The sequence below is a fragment of the Rhincodon typus genome, chromosome 1, assembly GCF_021869965.1.
Source record: "Rhincodon typus isolate 14 chromosome 1, sRhiTyp1.1, whole genome shotgun sequence".
NCBI classification, from domain to species: Eukaryota; Metazoa; Chordata; class Chondrichthyes; order Orectolobiformes; family Rhincodontidae; genus Rhincodon; species Rhincodon typus.
Window position 1 is genome coordinate 175,595,708 of NC_063332.1, and position 7,111 is coordinate 175,602,818.

Genomic DNA, 7,111 nt, shown 5'->3' on the forward strand with positions numbered 1-7,111 from the left:
GTAACTCTATCCGCTTCCCCAGAGTGTCACACTCTATCCGGTCCCCTCCACCCTTGCTCCCGCGTGTCTCACTCTATGGGATTTCCTCTTGCACGTCCTGGTGTCACACTCTATCCGGTCCCCCCTTGTTCCCGCGTGTCTTACACTATGGGATTTCCCCGTGAACCCGCCAGGTGTCACACGGTATCCAGTCCCCCGCCCCCGGGTGTCACACTGTATCCGGTCCCCGGGTAAGAGCAGATTTGAATGAAGTTTTTAACATGAGGGGTTGGACGGAGCGGTTTTGTGAAAAGGTTAAACCTGAGGTGTCGCAGTTGCAGGCCATTCAGCACTGTGATAGTTTTAGTCTAAGGCAGGGAGGGAGCCAAATTCTTAACCTTGAGCCAGGAGAATCTTTTTGACCCCTTAAGGGAGAGGCAGTTCTGGACCAAAAAAAATCACAGGAATTGACGGAGGCCATTCAGCCCATTGAGCCTGTTCCACCATTCAATGAGATCGCCTACCCCAGGCTCCTGCTGGTTGACTACAACTCCGTCTTCAACATCATTATCCCCTCCAGACTGATCTCAAAACTTCATGATGTGGAGGTGCTGGTGTTGGACTGTGGTCGACAAGGTCAGAAGTCACATGACACCAGTTTATAGTCCAGCAGATTTATTTTGTGGTTTGAAATAAACCTGTTGAACTATAACCTGGTGTTGAGTGACTTCTGATCAAAACTGTGTGACCTCGGCCTCGGTTCCACCCTCTGCAACTGGATCCTCAGGCTTCTGACCCATGGGCCACAATCAGTGAAGATAGGTAACTGCACCTCCTCCACAATAACACTCAACACTGGAGCAACCACACCCCCCAAGGATGTGTCCTCAGCCACCTACTGTACTCCCTGTACACCTACAACTGTGTTGCCAAATTTCGAACGAAAGCCATCTACAAGTTTGCTGACAACACACCGTAGTGGGATAGATATCTAACAAAGACGAATCAAACTACAGAAGGACTTAGAGACTTTGATTTGATTGTTGATTTATTGTCACGTGTACCAAAATACAGTGAAAAGCTTTGTTTAAGACCGGTACAGGCAGATCACACCAAGCAAAGGATGTAGAGATCAAAAAGACTTAGAGGCATACAGGTTACATTATTTGAGTCGAAAGTCCATTCAACAGTCTGATAGCTGGAAAGAAGCTGTTTCTGAATCTGCTTGTGCGTGTCTTCAGGCTTCTATGTCTTCTGCCTGACAGAAGAGGCTGTAGGGGATCATTACCGGGGTGCGATGGGTCTTTGAAGATGTTGGTTGCCTTTCCACAGCAGTGAGCCGCGTAAATGGAGTCCATGGATGGAAGGTTGTCTTCTGTGATGGTCTGGGCTGTGCATACCACCTTCTGTAGTTTCTTATGGTCCTGGGTAGAGCAGTTGCCATACCAGGCCGTCATGCACCCGGACAGTGTGCTTTCAATGGTGTATCTGTAGAAGTTGGTGAGGGACATTATGGAGATGTCAAATTTCCTTAGGCCCTTGAGGAAGAAGAGGCGTTGTTGTGCCTTCCTGACTGTCGTATCTACGTAGGAAGTGCAGGACAGGTTATTGGTTATTGTCACTCCGAGGAACTTCTCCCTTCTTTCTGAAGTTGAAGATCAGTTCTTTAGTTTTGCAGACGTTGAAAGACAGATTGTTTTCATTGCACCACGTCACCAAGAGGTCTGTCCCCCTTCTGTATTTTGACTCGTTGTTGTTAGATATGCGTCCCAGTTAAGTGATGTCATCAGTGAACTCGTAGATGGCGTTTGTTTGGAATTTGGCAACACAGTTGTAGGTGTACAGGGAGTACAGTAGGGGGCTGAGGCTGCATCCCTGGTCGGGGCGGGTTGGGGGGTGCTGCAGTGTTGAGTGTTATTGTGGAGGAGGTGCAGTTGCCTATCCTCACTGATTGCGGTCTGTGGGTCAGAAAGCTGAGGATTCAGTTGCAGAGGGTGGAGCTGAGACTAAGGTCAATGACGTGGTGCAATGAGAACAACTTCCCTCCTAACGTTGGCAAAACTAAAGAACTGATCATTGAGTTCAGAAAGTAAGGAAGAGAACACGCCCCCATCTACATCAATGGAATGGAGGTTGAGAGAGTGGACAGCGTCAAGTTTCTCTCAGTGACAATAACCAACAACCTGTCCTAGACCTTTCAGAAGAGCTGTTAGGAAGCATTTCTACACACAAAGGGTGGTAAGTGCCTGGAACTCTCTTCCACACATGTAATGGATGCAGGATTAATTGTTACGTTTAAATCTGAGCTAGATACATCTTTGTCAAACATAGGTATTTCAGGATATGGGCCAAAGGTAGATATATGGAGTTCGGCCACACATCAGCCATGATCTCATTATATGGCTCATGAACAGAATCGCAAACAACAGAACCTCCCTATTTGACAAGCTCAACGCATTCCACGATCGATTTAAACAGAGGGTCGGTGAAACCATGTCACCCAACCCAACAGCCCCGGGTGCACCTGTACCCACAGTCAACACTGCAGATGTTAGACTGGCCTTCTTGAGAGTGAACCCATGGAAAGTGACTGGCCCAGTTGGAGTCCTTGGCCGTGCACTCAGATCCTGTGTGGATCAGCTCCTGGGAGTATTCACAGATATCCTTAACCTCCCCTTACTATGATCTGAGGTTTCCACCTGCTTCACAAAGACCACCATCATCCTGGTGCCAAAGAAAAACCATGTCATGTGCCTCAATAACTACCACCCAGTGGCTCTGACTGTGATAATTAGGAAGTGCTTTGAGAGGTTAATCATGGCCCACATCAACTCCAGTCTCCCAAACTGAGTAGATCCTTTGCAATTTGCCTACCGGCACAACAGGTCCATGGTAGACGCCATTTCCCTGGCCCTACACTCATCCCTGGAATGTGTGGATAACAAGGATACGTATGCCAGCCCCCTAATTATTGACTACAGCTCCGCCTTCAGCACCATAATTTGAAACAAACTATCTCTAAACTCTGAGGCCAAGGTCCTGACTCCCCCCCAACTTCTGTAATGGATTATTGACCCCCTGCCCCACAGACTGCAATCAGTAAGAATAGGCAACATTTTCTCCACCATAATCCTCCACACTGGTGCCCCCCAATGCTGCATAGTCAACCCCCTACTATACTCCTCATAGACTCACAACTGTGTGGGCAAATTCCACCCCAACTCCATTTACCAAATTTGCTAATGACACCACCGTTGTAGGTTGGATCTCAAACAATGACGAGACGGAGTACACGAAAGTGATTGAGTGTTTAGCGACATAGCGTAAAGACAACAATCTCTCCATCAATGTCAGTAAAATGAAGGAGCCGGTCATAGACTTCAGGACTTGGAGTGGAGAGCACGCCCCAGTCTGTATCAATGGGGCTGAGGTGGAGAGGGTCGAGAGCGTCAAGTTCCTGGGCGTGACGATCACCAACAATCTGTCCTGTTCCATCCACGTTGACGTGAGAAAGTCAAGAAAGCACAACAACGCCTCTACATCCTCAGGAGGCTAAGGAAATTCGGCATGTCCACACAGACTCTGACCAATTTTTATAGATGCAACATAGAAATCATCCTATCCAGATGCATCACTGTTTGGTACGGCAGCTGCTCTTCCGTAGACCACAAGAAACTACAGAGAGTTGTGAACACAGCCCAGTCCATCACACAAACCAGCCTCCCATCCACAGACTCCATCTACACCTCCCACTGCCTCGGGAAAGCATCCAACATCATCCAAAACCCCTCCTACCCCAGCTATACTCTTTTCCACCCTCTTCCATCAGACAGAAGGTATAAAAGTTTGAAAACACGTACCAACAGATTCATGAACAGCTTCTTCTCTGCTGTTATCAGACTTTTGAATGAACCTCTCAAATATTCATTCCGATCTCTCTCTCTGCACCTTCTCTGTGACTGTAACACTGTATTCTGCACTTTGTTCTGCTACCCTGATGCAATTTGTATGGTACAATCTGCTTGTAGAGCACGCAAAACAACAACTTTCACTGTATCTTCGTACATGTGACAACAATGAATCAAACTCAAACTCAAAAACCCAAATAGCAGAACAAGTTCAAGGGGCTGAACGGCCTACTCCATTTTTGTCCATCTTAAATTCTGAGATTAAACACTGTCTGGTCGTAGACTCTCCCATGAAAGGAAATGACCTCTTTGCATCTCTGTCAAGTCTGCAAAGTGTGCATCACCCTCAAAAAGCCAGGATGAATCCATGACTGAAGAGAGGCTGTGATGAATCAATGCTGATCCTCAACCTCTCTGCCCTTGTTCATGACCACAGCCGCTCTTTTCTGTCCAAGGCCCTTGAGCAAGTTACAAAAGCAAAATACTGCAGACACCAGAACCCTGAATGAAAAACAGAAAATGCTGGAAATACTCAGCAACTCTGGCAGCACGCAAAGAGAAACTGAGTTAACATTCAGGAATGAGAAACTTCAGTTATGTGGATAGATTGGAGAAGTTGAGACTGTTCTCCCTAGAGAGAGGGAGGCAAGAGCAAACCTGATAGAGGTTTCCAAAAACATGAGTGGGCAGGATACAGTAGATTAGGAGAAGCTGTTCCCGATTGTGAAAGGAAAATGAATAAGAAGGTATAGATTTAGTGTGATGTGCAAATGAAGCAAGGGTGACTTGAGGGAAAAAAGTATCTTTTAACACAGGGTATGGAATGCACTGCCTGGAAATGCGGTGGAGGCAGGTTCAACTGAGGTATTCATGGAAGCATTGGGTGGTTATTTGGATAGAAATAGTGTGCAAGGATATGAGGGAAAGGCAGGAAAGTGAAGTTGAGCATTATCAGATCAGCCATGATCTCACTGAATGGTAGAACAGATTCAAGGGGCTGAACGGCCTATTTACGTTCCTCTGTGTTAAGTTCTTAAAAGTTAGGTTGGGTGGTTGGGGATGTGCAGGGGCTGAATCTGTGGCTGAAGAGAGGTTGTGATGAATTAATACTTTGTTAGATACCTGCTTGTGTTCTGCTGCATGTTACTATTAACTTTAGAGATAGTTATGATAGGTTTTCAAAGCATCCAGCTACAGGTATCTCAAAAAGAAATATTTATTTACAGAGATAGTAGGAACTGCAGATGCTGGAGAATCTGAGATAACAAGGTGTAGAAGCTGGATGAACACAGCATCAGAGCAGGAGAGCTGACGTTTCGGGCCTAGACCCTATTTACAGAGGTGGTTTCACATAATTTCTGCAACCAGAAGTCATCCTATTCACTCTATAAGATAAATATGTTTTTCTTCCAGTTGTCTTGCATTGGATAAGATTAAGGTATAAAAGAAAATTTTTGTGGGGTGCAGGGAACAAGGAAAGCTCACCCGAAGCTAAACACCTGAAACCAAATGGAGCAGAATTTTTGTGAGAGTCACACAAATTTTAACTTTCTGTATTTCCATATAACATGAACAGGATCATACAAAATCACAATTATTATTGCACAAAGTGGGAGACAATGACCTAGTGGTATTATTGCTAGATTATTAATCCAGAAACTTGGCTAATGTTCTGGGGACATGGGTTCAAATTCCGCCATGGCAGATGATGCATTTTCAATTCAATAAAAATCTGGAATTAAGAGTCTAACGATGACCATCAATCCATTGTTGATCGTTGGAAAAACCCATCTGATTCACAAATGTTCTGTAGGGAAGGAAACTGCAATCCTTACTTGGTCTGGATTACATATGACTCCAGACCCACAGCAATTTACTCAAACACCGTCAACCATATAGGGATGGGCAATAAATGCTGATCTAGCCAGAGACACCCACAGCATGTTAGTAACTAAAAAAATCTCATTCAGCCCATTTCTTATGTGTAATTTCACTGCAATCGAGATGTCGATTTGAGTGAAGAAATGAAGTACAACTAGTGTACATTGAAAAGAAGCAGCACTATATTTTAATATAATGAATGCAGCACTCGTACCAACTTTTTTATCAAGTAAATACCACCATCGTTTCCTTCTTCATGAAAGTAGCGCAGCACTGTCCCTTTAAATGAAGCGATGCATTACTCACTGTCCCTTTAGTGGAGCAATGCAGCACATCACTGTCCCTTTAAAAGAAGCAATGCAGCAATCACATTCTCTATTAAAATGAAGCAACTTGGCTGTCACACTGGCTCTTTAAATGGAGCAATACAATAATCACACAGTCCCTTTAAATGCTGCAAGTAGCTCCTGCATGTAACCGCTGCACTGTCCCTTTAAATGATGCAAGTACCTGCTGCACTGTCCCTTTAAATGTTGCATGTAACTGCTGCACTGTCCCTTTAAATGTTGCATGTAACTGCAGCACTGTCCCTTTAAATGCTGCATGTTGCTGCTGCACTATCCCTTTCAATGCTGCAAGTAACTGCTGCACTGTTCCTTTAAACGCTGCATGAAACTGCAGCACTGTCCCTTTAAATGCTGCATGTAGCTGCTTCACTGTCCCTTTAAATCCCGCAAGTAACTGCTGCACTGTCTCTTTAAGGCGATGACGTGTTTGCATTGTGGCTACGTGGGGCTGCCACGTTTCCACGCAGGCGTACTAAACGCTGCCGGCTGTGGACGCCGTGTTTGCGGCAGTGCGCAGGCGTAGATACCGGCGGCCGGCCGCTGGGTGTTGGCGGTGCGCAGGCGCGGGTGCCGGCGGCCGGTGCTGTCTCGGGTGGGGACCGTTGGGCTAACATGAACTTCCTCCGCGGGGTAATGGGCGGCCAGAGCGCCGGGCCGCAGCCCAGCGGGGCCGAGACTGTGAGTATCTGCCTCCTAACACTGCTTCATAAACGGCTGACAGCGGCCCGGCACTTCCCTTTGCGGTCCAGGCCCGAAAAACCGGGGGCTAGGCCTCTGGCCTCGGCCTCGATTAGTCAGAGCGGCCGTGAGCTGAGAGCATATTGACGTGGAATAACTCTCCTGGAAGCACTGGGCAAAGGGGTAGATACTCCTTCCAGACATAAACAAATAATATATATACCGCTACACTGAAGGAACGCCGCGCTGTCGGAGGGTCAGCGCTGAGGGAGCGCCGCACTGTCGGAGGGTCGGTGCTGAGGGGGCGCCGCACTGTCG

General features: G+C 46.6%; 1 protein-coding gene across 2 annotated transcripts in view; it reads left to right on the plus strand.

Annotated features, from left to right (window-relative positions):
• Positions 1–6,559: 6,559 nt before the first annotated feature.
• Positions 6,560–7,111, plus strand: part of uso1 (USO1 vesicle transport factor) — a 71,364-nt gene continuing 70,812 nt past the window's right edge. The window contains exon 1 of one of the 2 annotated variants that reach the window (XM_048596005.1): positions 6,560–6,793. The gene's annotated coding sequence lies outside the window, so the exon portion shown is untranslated. The remainder of the gene's footprint in view (positions 6,794–7,111) is intronic. The other variant, XM_048596014.1, reaches the window with a different exon arrangement.